This window comes from Pseudophryne corroboree, chromosome 1, assembly GCF_028390025.1.
Source record: "Pseudophryne corroboree isolate aPseCor3 chromosome 1, aPseCor3.hap2, whole genome shotgun sequence".
NCBI classification, from domain to species: domain Eukaryota; kingdom Metazoa; phylum Chordata; class Amphibia; order Anura; family Myobatrachidae; genus Pseudophryne; species Pseudophryne corroboree.
The window spans coordinates 1,130,602,970-1,130,626,827 of record NC_086444.1 but is presented as its reverse complement, the minus strand read 5'-3'; the positions used below and the strand labels follow the sequence as shown (position 1 = coordinate 1,130,626,827).

The window sequence follows — 23,858 nt, the reverse complement described above, 5'->3', positions numbered from 1 at the left end:
CAGAGCGATTCCGCTAGGCATGTGGGACTTGTGGATGGAGCCCTTAATTCGCTTAACAAGGATTCACGGGTGGTCAATCTGTTGAAATCAGAGCACTACATTTTGGCCACCGTGCTCGATCCTAGATTTAAAACCTACCTTGGATCTCTCTTTCCGGCAGACACAAGTCTGCAGGGGTTCAAAGAACTGCTGGTGAGAAAATTGTCAAGTCAAGCGGAACGCGACCTGTCAACATCTCCTCCTTCACATTCTCCCGCAACTGGGGGTGCGAGGAAAAGGCTCAGAATTCCGAGCCCACCCGCTGGCGGTGATGCAGGGCAGTCTGGAGCGACTGCTGATGCTGACATCTGGTCCGGACTGAAGGACCTGCCAACGATTACGGACATGTCGTCTACTGTCACTGCATATGATTCTCTCCCCATTGAAAGAATGGTGGAGGATTATATGAGTGACCGCATCCAAGTAGGCACGTCAGACAGTCCGTACATATACTGGCAGGAAAAAGAGGCAATTTGGAGGCCCTTGCACAAACTGGCTTTATTCTACCTAAGTTGCCCTCCCACAAGTGTGTACTCCGAAAGAGTGTTTAGTGCTGCCGCTCACCTTGTCAGCAATCGGCGTACGAGGTTACTTCCAGAAAATGTGGAGAAGATGATGTTCATTAAAATGAATTATAATCAATTCCTCCATGGAGACATTCACCAGCAGCAATTGCCTCCACAAAGTACACAGGGAGCTGTGATGGTGGATTCCAGTGGGGACGAATTGATAATCTGTGAGGAGGGGGATGTACACGGTGATGAATCGGAGGATGATGATGAGGTGGACATCTTGCCTCTGTAGAGCCAGTTTGTGCAAGGAGAGATTAATTGCTTCTTTTTTGGTGGGGGTCCAAACCAACCCGTTATTTCAGTCACAGTCGTGTGGCAGACCCTGTCACTGAAATGATGGGTTGGTTAAAGTGTGCATGTCCTGTTTATACAACATAAGGGTGGGTGGGAGGGCCCAAGGACAATTCCATCTTGCACCTCTTTTTTCTTTCATTTTTCTTTGCGTCATGTGCTGTTTGGGGAGTGTTTTTTGGAAGGGCCAGCCTGCGTGACACTGCAGTGCCACTCCTAGATGGGCCAGGTGTTTGTGTCGGCCACTAGGGTAGCTTAGCTTACTCACACAGCTACCTCATTGCGCCTCTTTTTTTCTTTGCGTCATGTGCTGTTTGGGGAGTATTTTTTGGAAGGGCCATCCTGCCTGACACTGCAGTGCCACTACTAGATGGGCCAGGTGTTTGTGTCGGCCACTAGGGTCGCTGAGCTTACTCACACAGCTACCTCATTGCGCCTCTTTTTTTCTTTGCGTCATGTGCTGTTTGGGGAGTGTTTTTTGGAAGGGCCATCCTGCCTGACACTGCAGTGCCACTCCTAGATGGGCCAGGTGTTTGTGTCGGCCACTAGGGTCGCTGAGCTTAGTCACACAGCTACCTCATTGCGCCTCTTTTTTTTCTTCTTTGCGTCATGTGCTGTTTGGGGAGTATTTTTTGGAAGGGCCATCCTGCCTGACACTGCAGTGCCACTCCTAGATGGGCCAGGTGTTTGTGTCGGCCACTTGGGTCGCTGAGCTTAGTCACACAGCTACCTCATTGCGCCTCTTTTTTTCTTTGCGTCATGTGCTGTTTGGGGAGTGTTTTTTGGAAGGGCCATCCTGCGTGACACTGCAGTGCCACTCCTAGATGGGCCAGGTGTTTGTGTCGGCCACTTGGGTCGCTGAGCTTAGTCATCCAGCGACCTCGGTGCAAATTTTAGGACTAAAAATAATATTGTGAGGTGTGAGGTGTTCAGAATAGACTGAAAATGAGTGGAAATTATGGTTATTGAGGTTAATAATACTTTGGGATCAAAATGACCCCCAAATTCTATGATTTAAGCTGTTTTTTAGGGTTTTTTGAAAAAAACACCCGAATCCAAAACACACCCGAATCCGACAAAAAAAATTCGGTGAGGTTTTGCCAAAACGCGTTCGAACCCAAAACACGGCCGCGGAACCGAACCCAAAACCAAAACACAAAACCCGAAAAATTTCCGGTGCACATCTCTAGTATCATAGACGAAATGCATTGGCTTTTGGAGCTGACTGCAATGATAAACAGTATCTGATGCCCTGGATCTCTATGATTTTTTATTCACATAAACTGTTCATGTTTCAGTTAGTGTACATGCAATACTTAACGTTTAGTGACTACATTTTGATTTGTATGTATGTTGCGCTATGATGTTTGTTTTACCTTTGTTTAGAGCTGCCATGTTGAAAATAATTGTAAGCTTTTATAGTTAACATATATATATATATATATATATATATATATATATATAATACAGACACCCATAAAACTTTGTTTTACTGCACAAAATGATTAAACATATTGTATAAAATCACCTTCGGGCTGTGTGTATAAGGGGAATATGAAACATAAATTCTGGTTACTTCATTACTGCAAATAAAGATACCATTTCTATTCTTCCATAAAACTATAAACTTCTGTACATTTAGCTTGATGAAACAAATGGTTTGGTTTGCAGATCCTTTTTTAGCATGTGTGTTAATTAATAATAATGAATATATTTAATATCCTTACAGAACCCGATGAAACCTAGTTGAAATTACTAGAGTGGAGATAAGGAAGGAACCATATTGTGTTTGTTTGACGTTAATGTCAGTTAACGTATAAATGAGTATGTTGTTAATGATATGCATGGGGAGCGGAATCTTTCTTTCTACAGTTAGAAAATAGTAGTGTTTAATACATCTTGGTTCTAACAATGGAATATTTTGTGTAAGCACATGCGACTGGCGTGGGTGGGAGTAGAGTTTTGTCACGCTGAGAGTCTATGTAAAGCAATTAAATAAATGATCACAGTCTCTCAGGGCTGGAATAACCCCAGCGGAGAATTCAAAGAAACACACAACATGTTTGCTAGACGAATGCAAAACATTACATGATGTGAAACACAGATTGCACTAATTTCCAGTATGAAACATTGAAATAGGTCACAGAGCCAGTTTAGTGCTTTATGAGATTGTGATGTAATGCCAGAAGTTTACTGCCATTGTCACATAGCCAGAATTCTGTCCATATGCAAACAAAATGTGGAGAATGTGTGTAAAACATGCCCAGCTAAGCATTACATTTGTGGCCTTAGTGAGCAGGTAATCTGGGGCCTAATTCAGACCTGGTCGCTCCTCTGCAAATTTGCAGAGGTTTGCAATCAGATAGTCGCCGCCCACACAGAGTAAAATCTCCCCCCCCCCCCTCGTCGGAGCCGGCCCTAACCAATATTATGCCCTAGGCAAGATTTTGGCTGGTGCCCCCTAGCACCACCACTAGTTCTGCAGGAGATGGCTGGCAGCTCTGCTAACGTTGGGTGCCTTTTGTTTATGAAAATGCCTCTTATTTGCATTACTGTGTGGCTAGGATGCACAAGCAGCTTCCGCTGATAAATATGATATGCAGCATGCCTATATTCTGTGTGCGACTGCGGCTGTATCTGCATACGAAATGCTACATTACAGCGATTTCCAGGAATACACTGCAACGTAGCATTTTGTATGCAGATACAGCCGTAGTCACACACAGAATATAGGCATGCCGCATATCATTTTAATCAGCAGAAGCTGCTGGTGCCCCTAAGCATACCAAATGCCCTAGGCATTTGTCTAGTTTGCCTATGCCTAAGGCCGGCTCTGCCCCCATGCAAGTCTTGCGAAAATCTCTACGAACGCCAGTCAGCTGCAAACCCGTTCGCAACTCACTCACCATCAAATGTTTTTTTCCAGTCTGTGCAATCTGTATGTAGCCCAGGACCTACTCCTACAGTGCGATAGAATCAGGCTGTTTGGGGCAGGAGCTGATGTCACACACCCTCCCTGAAAACGTTTGGGAACGCCTGCATTTTTCCTGACACTCCCAGAAACGGCTAGTTACCACCTCCAAACATCCGCTTCCTGTCAATCAACTTGCGTACACCTAGCGGTGGATTTCTTCGCAGTTTGGCCTCACACGTGCGCACTATGAATATGATACGTACGCATGCGATAATCGGCCACCTTGCGAATTCACACAACAGTGATCAGGTCTGAATTAGGCTCATATTTAGGTAGGAACAGAGATGGCAAAAGACAAACTCTCTAGAACATCAGTTGAACTGAGATTCCATTTGATTTTTGAACAACCAGAACCAAACTGTAATTTCCAACAACCTTGACACATACTTATATTTTATATTTGCAAGAAGATGATTTTGTCAGAGGTAGGCAGTACGGGATTAGCACACAGTCCCTTGCTGGCTCGCCTCTTACTGCCAGCAGATGATGTCAACATTTTGTAAATTGAATTAACAATTAGTGCCTTGGTGCCAGCAGTGCCACAATCAGCAGCTGCGTCGGCAGGTGCAAGGGGTGGGGGAATCTCCTGCTGAAGCAGGCTGACATATCTGCCTCCAGGAGGTGTGTGATGGGTATGGATCAATCCTACTAGAGAGATGCTGCACAAATTCTATGTGTACACACCAGTCCAATTTAGCTGCAGATCTCCAATCTGCATCTGCTGAAATCATCTGCTGAAAGTACTGTGTCACCGTACATGTGTAGTATATTACAGTACAGCATTTTTTGTTTTGCCAAGATCCCTGGATACCTATATTGACCGCAGAGGACCTTATTCCTGTATTTTAGCACTATTGAATAGGTGAACTAGGGATGTGTTAGGGAGTATTTGTTCAATAAAGGAATAAATTATTCGATGTGTGTGTACCGTCTTTATTTTTAATATTTTCTTTACAGGCGGACTACAAACGCCAATGTCTGGGCATGCTGGCATTTGTTGTTCTACAAGTGCAATCACACCAGGGCTGGCTTGCTGAGACTTGTAGGCCATCTGTAATAAACAATATTTATATATATATATATTTAATGTGTAGTCGAGAAGGTGAATTCTATATTTTAATATTTGCCCCTATTTTCAATTTAAGCAGAAAATGTTTTTTTTATTTTTTTATTTCTGTCATTGCTCCAGGCATGTAGGTGGGGGGTGGGAGTTGGGGGTATGGGGGAGTTCTCAAATCAGTAACTTGCCTAGGACCCCATGAAGTGTTAATCTGGAGGTAGGACATAAAGCTGATCCCAAGTGCAGCCATCCCTGACTGCTGACCACATAGTGGTGTTCTATGCAGAGTGTGGGCTAGATACCTCAATGCAGTTATCTGTAAGGAACAAATAGGGTTAAAGTAGCATTTTGGACTGGTCACTTTCTAATATCTATGTTGATATTTTTCCAGGCAGTTCCCACACAAATAATACTGCATCTTGTATTTTTTTGGAACAAAACAGACAAAGAAAATGCAGGCTCATTTAGAGCCAATCCCCCTTTTATTAGTGCGTGACTTAATGCTTTGTGGCACCACTGCCCATATCCTCTTCCTCCAGCAGCAGAGTAAGTTAGTACCAATCTGATGCTTTGTGCTATTTTTTTCTCCTCAATTATGATGCTGAGGATGAGTAGGACTCATTCTTCACAAATCTCTCTGGATCCGCCTCTAAGGAACTTCAGGCTGCACTGTACCCATCTTTGTTTATAGTTACATGTCTTTTCTTAGTTATACTTTTGTGGTCAATAATTTCACATGATTTTATATTGTTACCAGTAGTTTTGTGCCTGTTGTACACCAGATCCACCTACACCCCATTAGGCCTAATTGCAAATGTATGCCACACCCTGTAAAAATAAGATTTTAATTACCTACCGGTAAATCCTTTTCTCGTAGTCCATAGAGGATACTGGGGTCCACATTACCACATTAGTACCACTAGGAGCCTTGGGCACTTTAAGAAAGTAATAGTGTGCGCTGGCTCCTCCCTCTATGCCCCTCCTACCAGACTCAGTCTAGAAACTGTGCTCGAGGAGATGGACATACCTTGAGAGAAGGATTTAAAGGACAGTGGTGAGATTCGAACCAGCACACACAGAACAAGAGGAAAGCCAAGATAACCGAACGTGAACAGGAACAGCAACAGCTGAACCAACAATAATACTTAACCAAGTAACCTTGCAGGAAAACACGAAGCACTGGGCGGGCGCCCAGTATCCTCTACGGACTACGAGAAAAGGATTTACCGGTAAGTAATTCTGGGGTCCACATTAGTACCATGGGGATGTACCAAAGCTCCCAAACCAGGTGAGAGAGTGCTGAGGTTCCTGCAGAACTGATTGACCAAATTGAAGGTCCTCAGAGGCCAAAAGTATCGAACTTGTAGAACTTAGCAAACGTGTTCGAACCCGACCAAGTAGCTGCTCGACAGAGTTGTAAAGCTGAGACACCCCAGGCAGCCGCCCAGGAAGAACCCACTGACCTAGTAGAGTGGGCCTGTACAGATCTTGGAACCGGCAAACCTGCCGTAGAGTAAGCATGTAAGTAAGATAGTGAGCCTGATCCAGCTTGCAATTGTCTGCTTTGAAGCAGGACACCCAATTTTATTGGGGTCATAGAGAACAAACAGCGAGTCCGATTTTCTGTGACGGGCTGTCCGCTTCACATAAATCTGCAAAGCCCTCATAACATCTAGGGACAACAATAGATTGGTTGATATGAAACGCAGACACCACCTTTGGAAGAAATTGCTGACGAGTTCTGAGTTCAGCTCTTTCCTCATGAAAAATCAAATAGGGGCTCTTGTGAGACAACGCCTCCATTTCCGACACACACCTGTGTGACAGTCTTCCACGTAAGAAACTTTACGTCCACCTCCTGTAACCATTCTGATTGTAGGAACCGCAACACCACATTGAGATCCCAAGGTGCGGTGGGAGGCACAAAGGGCGGTTGGATGTGCAGAACACCCTTCAAGAACGTCTGAACCTCAGGAAAGGAAGCCAATTGTTTCTGGAAGAAAATGGAAAAGGCAGAGATCTGGACTTTTATGGAGCCCAGGCCAAGGCCCACATCCACACCTGCCTGCAGAAAAAGCAGAAAATGGCCCAGTTGAAATTCCACCGCCGGAAATTTCCTGTTCTCACACCAAGAAACTTATTTTTTCCAAATACGGTGGTAATGCTTAGACGTTACCACCTTTCTGGCTTGGATCAAAGTCAGAATAACTTTGTCCGGAATCCCCTTCCGGGCTATGATTTGACGCTCAACTTCCATGCTGTCAAACGTAGCCATGGTAAGTCGGATGGCCCCTGTTGCAAGAGATCCACTCGAAGAGGTAGAGGCCACGGATCCACCAGGAGCATTTCCAGTAGATCCGCGTACCAAGCCCTTCTTGGCCAGTCTGCAGCAATGAGAATTGCTTGAACGTATTCCCTTTTTATTCTTTTGAGATCAATGGAAGTGGTGGAAACACATACACCATCTGGTAGGCCCATGAGATTGCCAGAGCATCCACCGCCACAGCCTGTGGGTCCCTCGACCTGGAACAATACTGTTTGAGCTTCTTGTTTAGATGAGAGGCCATAATGTCAATTTGTGGAATTCCCCAATGAGGTGTCAAGCACCCAAACACCTCCGGGTGGAGGCCCCGCTCTCCTGGGTGGAGGTCGTGTCTGCTGAGGAAGTCTGCTTCCCAGTTGTCTACTCCCGGAATGAAGATTGCTGACACCGTCACAGCGTGCCTTTCTGCCCAGAGGAGAGTCCTTGTCACCTCTGACATTGCTGCTCTGCTCTTCGTTCCGCCTTGTCAGTTTATGTACGTTACTGCCATCACATTGCCCGACTGAACTTGGATGGCTTGATCTTGAAGAAGATGTGATGTCTGTAGAAGGGCGTTGTATATGGCCCTTAGTTCCAGAATGTTGATTGGAAGAATGGTTTCCTGACTTAATCTTTTTCCTTGTATCTGTTCCCCTTGGGTAACTGCTCCCCAACCTCTGAGGCTTGCGTCTGTGGTTAGCAGAATCCAATTTTGAATCCCGAACCTTCGACCATCGGTCAGGTGAGTAGTCTGAAGCCACCACAGAAGAGAAATCCTGGCTTTTGGCGACAGACGTATCCTCTGGTGCATGTGGAGAAGCGATCTGGACCATTTGTCCAACATCCAGCTGGAAGGGCCTTGCGTGAAACCTTCCATACTGTAGCGCCTCGTAGGCATCTACCATCTTCCCCAGAAGGCATAGGTGCACCGATATCCGGGTTGGCTTCAAGACATCCTGCACCATTGACTGGATTACCAATGCCTTTTTTAATGGAAGGAATACCTTCTGTGCCACCATATACAGTATCATCCCCAGGCCTGGAAGTCTTCATGTTGGTTCCAGGTGAAATTTTGGTAGGTTCAGAATCCACCCGTGATGCTGGAGTAGTCAATTTGAGAGGGCAATGTTGTCCAACAACCTCTCCCTGGATGGTGTCTTGATCAGCAGGTCGTCCAGGTAGGGAATTATGTTCACTCCCTGTTTGCGGAGGAGAAACATCATCTCTGCCATTACCTTGGTGAATACCCACGGTGCCGTGGAGAGGCCAAATGGCAGGGCCTGGAACTGGTAGAGACAGTCCTGTAATGCAAACCTTAGATAAGCCTGATGAGGTGGCCAGATTGGAATATGAAGGTACGCATCTTTGTTATCCAGAGACACTAGGAATTCCCCTTCCTCCAGACCTGAGATCACTGCTCTCAGTGACCCCATCTTGAATTTGAACACCCGTAAATACGGGTTCAATGACTTGAGGTTTAAAATGGGTCTTACCGAACCGTCCGGCTTCGTTACCACAAACAGGTTGGAATAATAACCTACAGTATGTTCGGCTGCTGAGGTGGAACTGGAACAATGACCTGTAAAATTATAGTTGCCTCTTGAGAAGCTGGTAAGCCTGATTTGAAGAATTTGTGAGGTGGGAGTTCCCGAAACTCCAGTCTGTAACCCTGGGCGATAAGCTCTTTGACCCAGGGATCCTGGCATGATGTCGCCCATATGTGACTGAAATCTCTTAATCGGGCTCCCACCTGCCTGTCTTCCAGGCAGTGCGGTCCACCATCACGCTCAAGGCTTAGAAGAAACAGAACCTGAGTGCTGCCCTGTGAACCTGCATTAGCTAGTTTTTTTGTGTTCACCTCTATAACCTTTGAGGGCTGTAGAAGAACCTTTTGTCTTATTTTTAAATTTTGCTGACCGAAAGGACTGCAGAGTCGGAGCCAAGTAGGTCTTCCTAGCTGGGGGAGCTGCGGAAGGAAGGTATGTAGACTTACTCGTCGTAGCCTTGGATATCCACGTATCCAGTTCATCTCCAAACAGGGCCGCACCTGTGAATGGTAGGCTTTCCATACCCTTTCTAGAATCTGCCTCCGCAGTCCACTGACGTAGCCATAGGCCCCTGCGTGCTGACACTGCCATGACCGTGGTGCGTGCATTTAGCAAGCCTATCCCTTTTATGGCCTCCACCATAAAACTTGCAGAGTCCTGTATATGCTGTAGGCGTAAAATAACTTCCCCTCTGGGAAAGGAATCCAATCCCTCAATTAGGTTACTGGACCATTTTGCAATAGCTCTCGTGATCCATGCACAAGCTATAGTAGGTCTTTGGGCCACCCCCGCAGCTGTGTACAGAGATTTGAGGGTGGTCTCAAACTTGCGGTCAGCCATGTCTTTTAAGGAGGCTGCCCCTGGTACAGGCAAGATTATCTTGCGTGACAACCTAGATACCGATGCATCAACAATCGGTGGGTTTTCCCATTTTTTCCTATCATCCTGAGGAAGAGGGAAGGATGTAATTAACCTCTTAGGGATCTGAAACTTCTTGTCAGGATTAACCCAAGTTTCTTCAAACAGCGAATTTAATTCCTTTTATGCAGGGAAAGTAGCAGAGGATTTCTTTTTTTACATTAAAATAATATTTCTCATCCTCCTCTGTCACTTTGTCAGGAATATGCAGGACGTCTCTAAAAGCTTCTATCAGGGCTTGTATTCCTTGTGATAGGGCTGCATCTCCCCCTCCTCAGTCTACCGCACCCTCCTCTGCATCTGACACATCATCATCAGTGTCAGCCTGCAATAACTGCCAACTGTACGCTTTTGTGGACAAATGCAGGGGTCTGAGATGCTGGTATGGGACCTGAATCTCTATTCATCAGGTCATCCACAGAATATCTTAAGTATTGCGTCTCTTTCTCATTATGGGACAATTTGTTTGAAATATTTGAGATCATCCCCTTTAATGAATCAACCATGCAGGTTCGGACCCACTAGCCTGAGAATGTGTACTGTCCTGAGTACTGATTTCCCTGGGGTAGAAAAACACTCTGCCATGCATGAGACACACTCCTTAGACATCGTACAATGTAAAAGAACACACACACAGTAGAAAGGGAAAACACAGTTAACCCAAACAGCCCTCTCGGGAGACATAGAGTATGTTGGAGCCAGCCACACCGCGCCCTTATAGCTAATTGTAAACTTAGCTGGGTCACAAACTAAGTACGCTTAGTAGGGTCTTAGTATCCTAATATTGCTCCCCCCTTGGTATGACCCCCTGGTACTGCTGAGGTAGTTTGGCGTCCTTCTGGAGGAGCTGCGCGTCTCTGCCAGTCTGATCTGTGTAAGCTGCAGAGGGAAAATGGCGCTGGTGAGCCGCTGGATCTGCTCATAGTGAAGCCCCGCCCCTTCAATGGTGCGCGGTCTTCCCATTTTTTTTATACTGGCTGAGGATTTATGGTGCTAAACAGCGGGATAGAACCCTTGTAAGCAGTGCTGCCAGTGTAGGTAATGTTTATAGTGACTCAGCCTCCTACTCACCACTATATTTCTGGCTCTGTTAGGGGTGGCGGTGTGCTGTGGGAATGTACGCTCGCCGTGGCGGGGCTTGCGAATAGTTTCCTCAGGAGCTCAGTGTCCTGTCAGCGGGACCATTAACCCTATGGGAGGTTGGGCCATTCCACCCCCCCTAAGTCCCACGAAGCAGACAGGCTGGTGACAACCAGCCCTGTCTGAAAATTACAAACAGAAAAATAAATGTAGAAAAACTCTTCAGGAGCTTCCCTAAGCGTGACCGTCTCCTCCGGGCACATTTTCTAAACTGAGTCTGGTAGGAGGGGCATAGAGGGAGGAGCCAGCGCACACTATCAATTTCTTAAAGTGCCCAAGGTTCCTAGTGGACCCGTCTATACCCATGGTACTAATGTAATGTGGACCCCAGTATGTTCTAGGACGTAAGAGAAAATATGAAAACAAGAGTATGTTTGATGCTACAAGCTGCAAATGGGGGCTCCCCTTAGCCATTGGCTGATCTCATCCAGTATGGCCTAAAAATGTTCCATCTGCCCACCCCTGGCTCTCATGGATAGCACAGAAGACTCACTAGACCACAGAAAGCCCAACTCATAGAGAGGCTGCTGCTGACAGGGAGGAAAGGTACGATGGACCCGGGCACAACAATCCTGGGCACAGATAATTAGTGACATTTCTGCACGTCTTGCTGCCCTTGTACCCCAATATACTTACCCCTTGCTGGAACTGCAAGGTTCTCCTGCTTTGTCCTTTCTGAGGAGAAAGCAATTTGGGGTGCATGCCCATGCTACGAGTCCCGATTTGCATGATAAAGATGGGACACGTAATCTTCAAATCTTCAAGTATTGTATAGACATATTAGGGGTCATTCCGAGTTGTTCGCTCGTTGCCGATTTTCGCAACAGAGCGATTAAGGCGAAAATGCGCATGCGCATGGTACGCAGTGCGCATGCGCTAAGTATTTTAGCACAAAACTTAGTAGATTTACTCACGTCCGAACGAAGAATTTCCATCGTTGAAGTGATCGGAGTGTGATTGACAGGAAGTGGGTTACTGAAAAAATAAGGAATAATTCGTGCGCAATGACTTTAGCAGCTGGTAATGTCTCAAAGACTCCTAGAGGTTTCCTTCACCCCTCACCAACACAGTGCACAACAGAAAGAATATGGAGACTGAGACTTAACTAGCGCTTCTTATTCCTGATGCTGCTTGTTTTCCACAGGCTTCCGTCACTCACAAATGAGTGTCATGGAAATATAAATATAAAGTGCATATAGTGAAATACCATTTTAATAGCATACATATATGACACACATCTTTAAAATACAAAAAGGTCAGATATCTAGGTCTTTAAAATACAAAAAGGTCAGTTCTAAAAGCGCATGGAAGATGGTATGGACCATGGGACTGGTAGTTCTTGATATGTATAGGGTCCAGCTGGGCGATTAGGATTCCTATTGGTGCTGTGTATATTTAAATAGCAGTCTGAATGGGGAGGTCAGCATTCAGACTTTTGAACCTTGACAAAGACCCCAGCCCGGGGTGGAAACGCGTAGGTTACCTCCTGACAAACCTAAGGACGGACTTAAGGACCAGTATCCAGTAAGACCTAACGTGTGTGTGGTGGGACTATCCGGAAATCCCTAATACCATCTTCCATGCGCTTTTAGAACTGTTTAACCACAGTTCTGAGTGATCTGGTAATTAGCCTGTCTTTCTTTTGCTGCTTGAAGGGATTTGTACAATATCTGACCTTTTTGTATTTTAAAGATGTGTGTCATATATGTATGTATGCTATTAAAATGGTATTTCACTATATGCACTTTATATTTATATTTCCATGATACTCATTTATGAGTGACGGAAGCCTGTGGAAGACAGGAAGTGGGTGTTTCTGGGCGGAAACTGGCCGTTTTCTGGGAGTGTGCGGAAAAACGCAGGCGTGCCACGATAAAACGCGGGAGTGTCTGGAGAAACGGGGGAGTGGCTGGCCGAACGCAGGGCGTGTTTGTGACGTCAAACCAGGAACGAAACGGGCTGAGCTGATCGCAGTGTAGGAGTAAGTCTCGAGCTACTCAGAAACTGCTAAGAATTTTCTATTGGCAATTCTGCTAATCTTTCGTTCGCTATTCTGCTAAACTAAGATACACTCCCAGAGGACGGCGGCCTAGCGTGTGCAATGCTGCTAAAATCTGCTAGCGAGCGAACAACTCGGAATCACCCCCCATTATGTTTATGAATATTTGTTAAAAATACCTTGTAGTGTCCCATTATAGTTCTATTATAGTTCTAATCCATAAAGTTGAAGATGATACAAGGTGAAATGCATTGTAAAGCCAGATGTATTTCTTGGCACGAATTAGCAATTTCTCTAAACGTCTATGTTTAATCGTCTATTTGATGGCAGTGCAGCAGAATGGTTGGACTTCTGTACAGAAATGAGAAAGCGAATTTGGCATGTAACCAAAGTGAGAGATAGAACCCAGGGAGTTTAAATAAAGATTACAAGATAAATCTGTGAAAAATGAATTGGAAGTTGTACTGTAGTGAAAATGCAGTATATGTTAGTGTAATAAATATGTAGTCTGGATATATAAAATATCTTTTAGATCACGTTGTCAAAATTATGAGAAGTGTCCAATGGTTATTTAATAAAAGAAAGTATAAAAAGATATATATATATATATATATATATATATATATATATAATGTGGTTCTTAGTTCCTTTAAGTATTACTTCATATAATTATGAAGGATTCCGCAGATAAAGCACTTCTGTTGCGATCCCATTTTTGCATGTGGCCGCTGTCCCAATAGCCTGCTATAGGGATTGCGTATTAAATGCAAAAAGCAGCCAAAATATTAGTACCGTTATATTGAAATGTGGTGATCTATGCTAAATAGTGGAAGACAAGCAAAGTTAAATAGGTTTTTCCTGATCCCCTACAGCAGTGGTTCCCAAATTGGGTTCCACAGGTTGGTGGTCCAGTATCAAATAAAATCGTTTGTCGTCATTATGATAGACAACACCAATGCTGGTGACTGCCAATCACAAACAAAAGCACAATTATTTCCACCAACTCATAACTGAACGTAAGGATGATAGGTAAACACAATTTACTGAATTAAATGAAAATTGATGAATTTATCAATAAGAAACTTTTGACCTAGGGGTGCTGTGAAAAAAATACTGATATCGTAGGGTTAATAATGTTTGGGGACCAGGGCTGGTGCTAGGTTGATGCGCCCTCCTTCCAAAGGAATAGTGCTCCATTTCTCCCTATCTCCTTAGAAGCTAATAGGCCCCCCATTAAGGGATAACCTTCAGGCCCCCTTTACCAAAGTTAGGGGGCGGGTGCAAGCCTTTAATTCCCCAACCCCTGGAGCCAAAAGGCCCTTTTAAGGAAAATTATACATATAGCACGCTCCAAATTCATCTGTTGCAGATCAAAGCTGTAATGGGGGTTTTTGCCCAAAAGGAGAAGGGCCTGGCCTCTGCTTCTTCCCATTACCTCAGAGCCAAATGGGCCTATGAGGAGTAAAATGAATCTCCTCACTCACATATCAGACACTCAGAAGAACCCCTCTAATCACCAACCCACTCTGGAGCCCTGAAAATAGGTCGCTTAGTGAACAAGGGTTTACAGACTCAGGGCTGGCCAAGGGTTCACCCTATGAAACTGATTCTTCAGCTCTCTTCTTAGGCAACTTTGGGAGAGAGTTGAACATAAAAGCAGGGCTGTTTCTAGACAATTTGGCTCCCCGTGTGAACACTAAAAAATGCCCCTCCCTCATAGACATTGTAAAAAGAAAATACTTTTGCTGCGCGTGCCTAAAAGGTGTGTGGCATTACTGTAGGCCATGGATGTCTCGCGGTTACCTTTCAGTGACAATCAGGCCCGCTGCCCCAATACTACTGTATGGGGACGAAATTCATCAAGTTCTGAAAATACTACATTTATGGAGCTTGACATTGGGAGGAGGTCTGAGGTTGCGATGTGGGATTTGTTCAGCTCTTTCCAAATGTGTTCTTTGTGCACATGCGTGAACCCAGTATTTACTGCTATAGGAGTAGCAGTGATATAGATCGTAGGGATAGCTGATCTTCGGATCAGCTGCCCCCGTACTGAAGCAATGTTGAATGGTTCGGGTGTTTTGTTATCCACCGCTGCTACTCACATGATGGGATATCTAATTATCCGGGGCCACTTGGCTAACAAACAGGCTCCTTTGTCAGATGGCAACAGTCCACTACACATAAATACTGTAAAGGAATGCAAGCTGATGCATGAGGATAACAACTTTTTTTTAACAAGCTGTAGCCTTGTATATCCGGACCTGATCCCCCACTCTTATCCCCAGTCAACAGTAGAACCATCAGGCAGGACTGGAGAAGCCAATGAAGTATACTTTGAAATGTCTTCTTGATCAGAAGACAGTTCTGACTTTGTATCTCAAGAAAATTGCAGGAGACTAATGGTTTGTGGTGGTTGCAACAAAAAGCTGGCCACGTTTGAGCATGGCTCCTCAGACTGGGACACTTCCCAAACAGATTACAGAAAGAAAATGTTCTTGTTTGTGCGTAACATAGCAAGAAGTATTAAAGGATATATCTGCTATTCACTGACCTAAACAAGTTAGAGATGATTATTTATAAAGTAGTTCAAAGAAAATCTCCACCCAGAACTTAAAATGTTGTATATAGTCTTGCATTCCTGGGTTACACAATTTGCTGGATCTATCATAGTCCTCCTCACTATATGGTACCCCAGAGAATGGTGTGCATGCCCCTTTAAGAATTATTTACAGGTCCGCAACAGCAGAAGGGGAGAGCACTGGCACATCAACAGTTAATCAGGGACCCTGGTCTGATTACATGGTCTGAATGCAAACCGTTGATTCGGCAGGGGCAGGTTGGGATGACAAAAGCCTTGTACGAAGAAGGAGAAGGAACTGGTGTTTAGACAGGAAGTGCTGGGAAGCATGCTGAACATGGAGCAGAGCAGTAGCTGAAGACAAGTGTCAGCCGCAGGACGCTGGGCAGTGAGAGCAGTGCTGCAGACGTATAAGCAACGGGGTTCTGCCGGAGAGCCAAGTGCCGGGGAGCGGGTGTTGATACCCTGCAGCTGGAGACCACCAGACCTGATGAGAGGCACGGATGCTGTGGCCATCTTGTGACTGTGAGGAACCATTAAAGACTGGTCCAGCAAGTGAAACCTCAGCTCAAAAGGGTCTGAATGAGTACATGAGTAACTAAGTGACCAAAGCCCCGGAAAGTTTGATACTCAGTTTAAGAAACCATTGTTACCAGATGTGCAATTAAAGGGCACAGACGTCACAGCGCCATCTTCCATAGGCTAAAAACCGCAGTGCCACATTCTATAAGCCAAACACCGCAGGGGGTTATTAAGGAAACCCTTTTTATTACAAGTGCAAGGCAGGAATTTATTCTGAAAGACTGAGTTACTTTTGCCGAGTTTAAGTAAAGCCCTGTAACAAAAGAGAGACTGTTTGTTCAACCAAAAAGACCCTCCTTGTTAAGTGAGTTGAATCTTTAAAGAGATACTGCCATCCATTTGCTAGCTACATTCTCTTTGGATAGGACTGTGAACATTTGTCCCTATCACAACCCCAGATTGTCCCATATATGTGTGTCAATTTTTCCTATTGACACATTGTGGCACTGCAAAAGTATAACAGAGCTCCAACATGTATTGCCAGTGAAGAATGTTATACCTTGGCTAGGGAAAGCTAGAAATTACTCATGACTACATTATAAACTGTGATTCCAATTATCTCTTGCCAATATTTATGATTCTAATGAACATATTCATCTGTGGTTCCAATGATATTCTGCCATTATTTTGTGATTCAAAGTAATTGTCTTTTGCATATTGAATGCTCCTTTGTGGTATGAACTGTAGCAAATTGTCTTCTATCTGTTTATCTTTGATGGCCAATTCTTCTTTTTGTGATCAATTTTAATGCCAATTAACCAATCATCATCTTCAATCCAGAATTCATTGCGACTCAATAAAAAGACATCCTGTTGGAATATATATGGGGGTGCAGTTGTTTATTAATCACCAGGTGTGTTTCCCAGAGGTAGATAAATTAAAATACTTATCTTTATTGGTATGTTCTGTGGCCTCTAGATGGGTCTTTGTCCCTTAATCTTGTTTCTCCAGATTGGAAGCCCTTATTGGTGTGTTCTGTGGCCTCTGGATAGGTCTTTGTCCTTCAATCTTGTTTCCGTACTCACGTTGCACGTTGTTGAACCATTCACATCAAGGTTTCTTTTCTTCGCTGATTGATAACCAGATTGTAGTAATGATTAAAAAGCGATTTTATTAACAATAAAAATGTATGGTTTTGCTGCATTTTGACATATCGAAAAAAACATTAGAAACACATACAAAATATATATAAAAAAAAATATATGTTAACCTGTCTCCTGAAATGAGGCATGCCCCCCAAGTCGGGTAATTATTGACTCAGGATAATCAAAACAGCCAAATGGTGGTAATAATAGCTGAAACATACCTCTCTCCAGGAGAACTGGAACCAGTGATAGAAAAGTATAATGCAGAGCCTCCTGCCGACGCGTTTCAAGAGTGGTCCTCTCTTTTTCAAGGCATGTCTATTATTGCCACCATTTGGCTGTTTTGATTATCCGGAGTCAATAATCCCCACCTTGGGGGATGTGCCTCGTTTCAGGAGACAGGTTACCATATATATTTGTTATATATATTTTTTTATGTGTTTTTAATGTGTTTTCAATATGTCAAAATCCAGCAAAACCATACAATTTTATTGTTAATAAAATCGCTTTTTATCATCACTATAATCTGGTTATCAATCAGCGAGGAAAAGAAACCTTGATGTGAATGGTTCAACAATGTGCAGCGTGAGTACGGAAACAAAATTCAGGGACAAAGACCCATCCAAAGGCCACAGAACATACCAATAAGGGCTTCCACTCTGGAGAAACAAGATTGAGGGACAAAGACCCATCCAGAGAACAGAGAACATACCAATAAGGATAAGTATTTGAATTTATCTACCTCTGGGAAGCACACCTGGTGATTAATAGACAACTGCGCCCCCATATATATAAGTGAACACCTCCTTTTTTCACGTTATTCTATTTTGGTCTTTTTTGGGATAGACCATTTTACTTTTAAGAGGGCTGCAATAGCCTAAAAAGGTGCGCCAGTATTCTCACTACACTCTATTCTTCAATCCTGTTGGAATAGCTGACTCACTCCTGTTTCGTATCAATCTATCCTACCTCTCTGAACATGGTACTACAGGACAAGGTACGGGGAGAACATTTCAGGGGAAAGGTCCATCACATAGGCACTCAACACCTGTGATACCTCTCTCAACCACTTATACCCCTTTTCCACTAGCTAAATTTACCCATGTTTTTGCATGGGGTCGCGCATCAACACGGGTTTTTAGCAAGTGGAAACGGCTCAACACAGGTTGAGTGACCCTGGAATCCTACCCAGGTAGCTACCTGGGTTGAACACGGTAACACGGTAATGACCCGGATAATTGTGCAGTGGAAACGATCATTACCCATCTTTTCAGACACGAGTAACAAGTGACATTAATAGCTTTTACAGAGTTTACCCACGTTAAGTGGAAACAGACCCAACCCGGGAATAATCTGTGTCGAAGTGCAGTGGAAATGGCGGGGCTGACACGGGTTGTAGCCGGGTTAAACATCCTGGATCAGACCCGGTACTCAGAGGGAAAAGGGGTATTAGACAAGCCCTCCAACCCCGGGGTGTAACAACAACACCTATTATAGTTGATTGTGTCTCCCCTAAACAGACCGTGGAAGGTAGATGTATCGAGCCTTGGAAAGAGATAAAGAGGAGTAGTTGCCCATAGCAACCAATCAGCTAATAACTGTCATTTCATGGACTGTGCAAGATAAATGTCAGTTAGAAGTTGATTAGTTATTTGGGACAAAGTCTTCACTTTATCTCTCTCCAAGGCTTCAAACATCTACCCTTGAAAATATGCATTTTATTTTACCATAGGAAACGCCAACCAATACTACATCTGACATATTGAGTAGAGTTCCTTAGGTTTTGTGATAGTGTTGGAACCTTTACTAATTATGCCTAAAAATGTTACAAGATGACGTTTTCCATTTATTTGTAGCGGTTTTTACAGCTCATTAAATTGTAAATGTCAGAAGCCACTATTCACCTATTGCCACTGTTCACAGTTACAAAAGTGGAGATATTTGATTATATTACATGTATAAATGATTATCTCCCTGATTTATCCACTTCTTTTAAATAAACACTTTCTAAAGCACTCAGTGACATTAAACAAAGAAAGAGAAAAGAGACGTAATGTATTCATGCAGCTGAGTCACGTATAAATTGCACTATTTGATAATTTATGATCCGGTATCTACAAGTAGAGATCTTATTCTCATTGATAGCAGAGACTTTCTTTGTATATATAGAAAACATTTGCATGCAATGAAGTTTTATTATTTAGAAAAAGAATTGCAAATCACATTGCTAGAAAAAATAGCTTCATATTTTGATAGAGTAGAATAAGTAATAATATACAAATAAATAGAAAATGTTATTCATTAACTGCAAGTTGGATGTCGCTTTTTCACTTCACGCCGAATAAAGCATTCTTCTTCTTCTACCTTTTCTCCTGTCGGAGATAGCACAGCGCTGGGTCAAACAATGCATTATTATAATGCCCCATAGCAATATTTGGGTACGGATTACGTCAAACCTTCCTTTCACGCTTGTTCCAAAAACAAGTATGTAGACTTAATTCTGCTTTTATAAATATACACAAATAATGTCTGAATGGGTTATTATCACACAGAATTAAGAAGCGCTTTAACCATAATATGAGGACGTTTACCAGTAATAACAAATGTGCATGATTTCAATGCACCTATTTTAAAAAATACACCTTTATTCACATTTTCAAGGACCCAGAACCTTCTAAGCTAGAAAAGTCCTTGTCTTATTTCTTTAAATTTAATAACAGAACATAAATAAATCCATGATATCAACCAGAGGAAGACCATTAATTACTAACATGGTAATTGTAAGTGTCCTGGCAATGTGTGAAAATAGGTAACAATACTGAAAAATACTGTACTGTACCCCGCATTTTTTAATCCAGTGGAAAGGAACCCACCTAAGGTCACCAGACCTTACACAACACAAAATAAATAAAAAAAGGTGATAACCAAGCGTTTGATATTTTTGTCTCGGACTCCTTAGACTAATACATTGTCAGTATTAAATATAGAAACATTTCAGAAAGGAAAACCAGATCTTCTATACCTTGGCTCACCTGGAACAGGAAAAACAATGCCTTGAAAAGTATCTTCTGACCACCATACGATGTGTTTTCTTTACAACAACCATCAGACGTATGGGTAATAACTCCAGGTATAGAAGATCTGGCTTTCCCTTCTGAGATTTTCTATATTTAATACTGACTGTGGACACTATTTTTAAGTCTAAGGAGTCTGAGACAAAAATAACCCCTGTTTCTATTTGTTTTGAAATTGTTAATTGAGCCTTCAAATGATTAATTGCTGTGGTGCACTATTTCTTTGAATCAATAAAATATTTTTTTAAATGGATATAGTCATTGATTTCCTATGTTTTAGCAGGGTTAAAATGTTTCATTAACTACTTACACATTTAGTATACTGTATATTTTTTTTTATTCACAGAAACAAATCAAGACATAAAGTATGTTTAAATTATATGTATTTATGGATATTATTTGTTAGTCACCAGATCTACACTGCTACTCTCAATACTTCACAGTTACATTTGGAATACCATATAAAACTCAGCTACCAAGGTGCTAAGAAATTTGCTCTTACTCAGCAACCAAGGTGCTAAGAAATTTGCTCATATCTGCTACCAAGGTGCTAAGAAATTTACTCATATGTGCTACAGTAAGTGCAGTCTTTACTTTTGCAATTGAAAATCTATTGTTTGGGATATATTCGATCTCAGAATTATATCTAAATGTATATATTACTAGTAACAGTTAGTATTTTACTATATATGGCTGCCAATTTTTGTAACAAACATCAAATTCCATTATCCATCCTTACTTAACTTACTCTCTCATCTGAAAGTATCAGCTAAGGGATTTTCATGTGCTTGTAAACCAATGCCCCTGATGGGTAATGGTCAATAATTTAAATTGTGCTATATTAAGAAATTTTATTAATATTAATAATACTTTTTTTAACCAAATGTATTCTTTGCAACATATACAGATGGAGCAATGCTCATCTATGCTGTCTATGACGTTAGTCCCGATCATGGAGTCGCAGCGTGCCTGGGCGCAAGGCGGTGTGCCTAGTCGTAAGCAGGCTCACAGAGCTTATCATGGCATTTGCAATTACTGGTCAGTGTAACACCTGCGATCATCCACCAAATGTCACTTTTTAAAATCACCACTGCACAAGCTGTTTGTGTTACTTAGTACTCAAATAGAAAATACTGTACAGATCCACTCTAAAGGCTACAGCGGCAAGTGTTATCTTTATAAGTATAATGGGGAGAGATAAAAGCTCCTTCCCAAGTTCCTGGATGCCAACACACTGTGCTTAGCTTCTCTGTACAGTATTTTCTATTTGAGTACTAAGTAGCATGAGCAGCTTGTAACATACTCTGCTCTAAAGGCTACAGCGGCAAGTGTTATCTTTATAAGTATAATGGGGAGAGATAAAAGCTCATCCCTAAGTTCCTGGATGCTAAAACACTGTGTTTGGCATCTCTGTAAAGTATTTTCTATTTGAGTACTAAGTAGCATGAACAGCTTGTAATGTACTCTGCTCTAAAGGGTACAGCGGCAAGTGTTAACTTTATAAGTATAATAGGGAGAGATAAAAGCTCCTACCTAAGTTCCTGGATGCCAAAACACTGTGCTTAGTGTCTCTGTACAGTATTTTCTATTTGAGTACTAAGTAGCATGAACAGCTTGTAAAGTACTCTGCTGTAATGGCTACAGTGGCAAGTGTTATCTTTATAAGTATAATGGGGGGAGATAAAAGCTCCTCCCTAAGTTCCTGGATGCCAAAACACCATGCTTAGGGGCCGATTCAGACCTAATCGCTAGGCTGCGTTTTCTCACAGCCTACGATAAGATCTGAACTTCGCATGTGTATGCACCGCAATGTACAGGCGCGATGGACCGCAGCAACGGGGATCGCTGGTCAACGACGGATGGTGCGAAAATTCCAAGCGCACCAGCGAACACAAGGAGATTGACAGTAAGAGGGCGTTTGTAGGTGGCAACTGACCGTTTTCAAGGAGTGCCTGGAAAAACGCAGGTGTGTCCAAGCGTTGGAAGGGAGGGTGTCTGATGTCAAATCTGGTCCCGGACAGGCTGAAGTGATCCCAGTGCTGAGTAAGTCCTGGTCTGCACAGAGACTACACAAAATCAGTTTGTGCAGCTCTGCTACACATGCGATCACACAATTGCACAGCTGAAATATACTCCCCCTGTAGGCAGCGACTATCCGATCGCAGGGCTGCAAAAATTGCTGCCCAGTGATCCGGTCTGAATTACCCCCTTAGTGTCTCTGTACAGTATTTTCTATCTATCCAGAAATCCCGTCACCCGTGCAAGCTAGGTGGACAATTGGAGTGGTCCCTACACACGGTTGCTTGCCATTTCTGTTTGCGGTGTCACATAAGCTAGTGGCAGGTGTGCCCCGAAATCCAAGAGTCTTTTCTTTCATATGGTACTAGTACTGAGTCTCTTAGACATCCAGAGCAGGAGATATCGGGGTGCCAAGTGGACACATTTTCCCATAGACTAAAATGGGCCTGTTAATTCAGACCCTCCATGGTTTCCGACGCTTGCCGTTAGCCTTGTGGAGGTCACAGAAACTTGGGGTTGGTATCTTCTCGTAGCTAAATGTCTCCCCTTCCATATCAACCCAATTCTGAGCCGATTGGACAGCCAGAACCAGAGATATTAAGCTTCAAGACCATTTTAATGTAATTTAATTTAATAGCACACATAAACCTAATGTTAATGGACCATTGCTTTAACATGTTAATTTGCGTCTGTATATACTATTTTTATTTATTGATTTATTTGTTTCTTTTGTTTGGGTCCAGACAGGAAATTAATATTTTCAACAGCGTCTCTGAACTCTGCTGGTTAACCCCATCTCCCCCCCTCACCCTTCCCCCTCCCCTGAGAGACCGATCTTTTCAGACAAAGAGGCCAGTTTACAGTCAATAAATTACCAACATAGTATGTAAATGAAGGGCTGATACTACAGTCACTTTGGTTGGGGGAAGGGACTAGAGAGGGCCAGAGTGAATGTACATTAAACAGTACAGTACTGTGCTATGGATTTGTGTGTCCGACACCCCGACAGTTAGTTACGGAAACAGGTCTTTTCCTGTGTGCATAATTCTATTGAATGTAAGGTTCTTAAATATATGAATGTTATAAAAAAATAATAATAATAAAGTGTCAAGAAGAAAAAAACAAACAAAGGCATTTGCACTTTGGGAATCGAACCCGGGACTCTGAGCATGGGGTGTGGGACACTTCACCGCTTGGTCACGACGCCTGGTGATAGAGACACAAGCTCATGTGTAGATTTAAGCAGTGATCCCTTCCCATGGGTTTTGCTGTATTGGCTACGAGACTTGGACGCTCACATACAGTACTGTATGCCTAGCATCAATGGACCATTGCTTTAACACGTTCATTTGCATCCGTATACACTATTTTTATTTATTGAGTAGTCTACAGGACTTGGACACTCACATAATCCTAACATCAATGGACCATTGATTTAACATGTTTGCTTGTGTCTGTATACACTGATTTTATTGATTGATTTATTGGTTTCTTTTTTTAAATTGACTCTCTCTGCCTGACCATTGGTCTGTGTGTACAGTATACAGTAACATTACAGTCGTCACTGACCATTTGCCAGAACTTGTAGATCAATCCGCCGCTATTCGCTCTACAGTACTGGATTAGTGGAGCATTAGCCACCCAGTGGTGAAGATGTGTATTGCATGCTGCGTATGTA

General features: G+C 43.0%; 1 protein-coding gene across 1 annotated transcript in view; it reads right to left on the bottom strand.

The window, feature by feature from the left end:
• STK32B (serine/threonine kinase 32B) overlaps positions 1–23,858 on the bottom strand; it is a 613,395-nt gene that overhangs the window by 350,536 nt on the left and 239,001 nt on the right. The window lies entirely within an intron of this gene.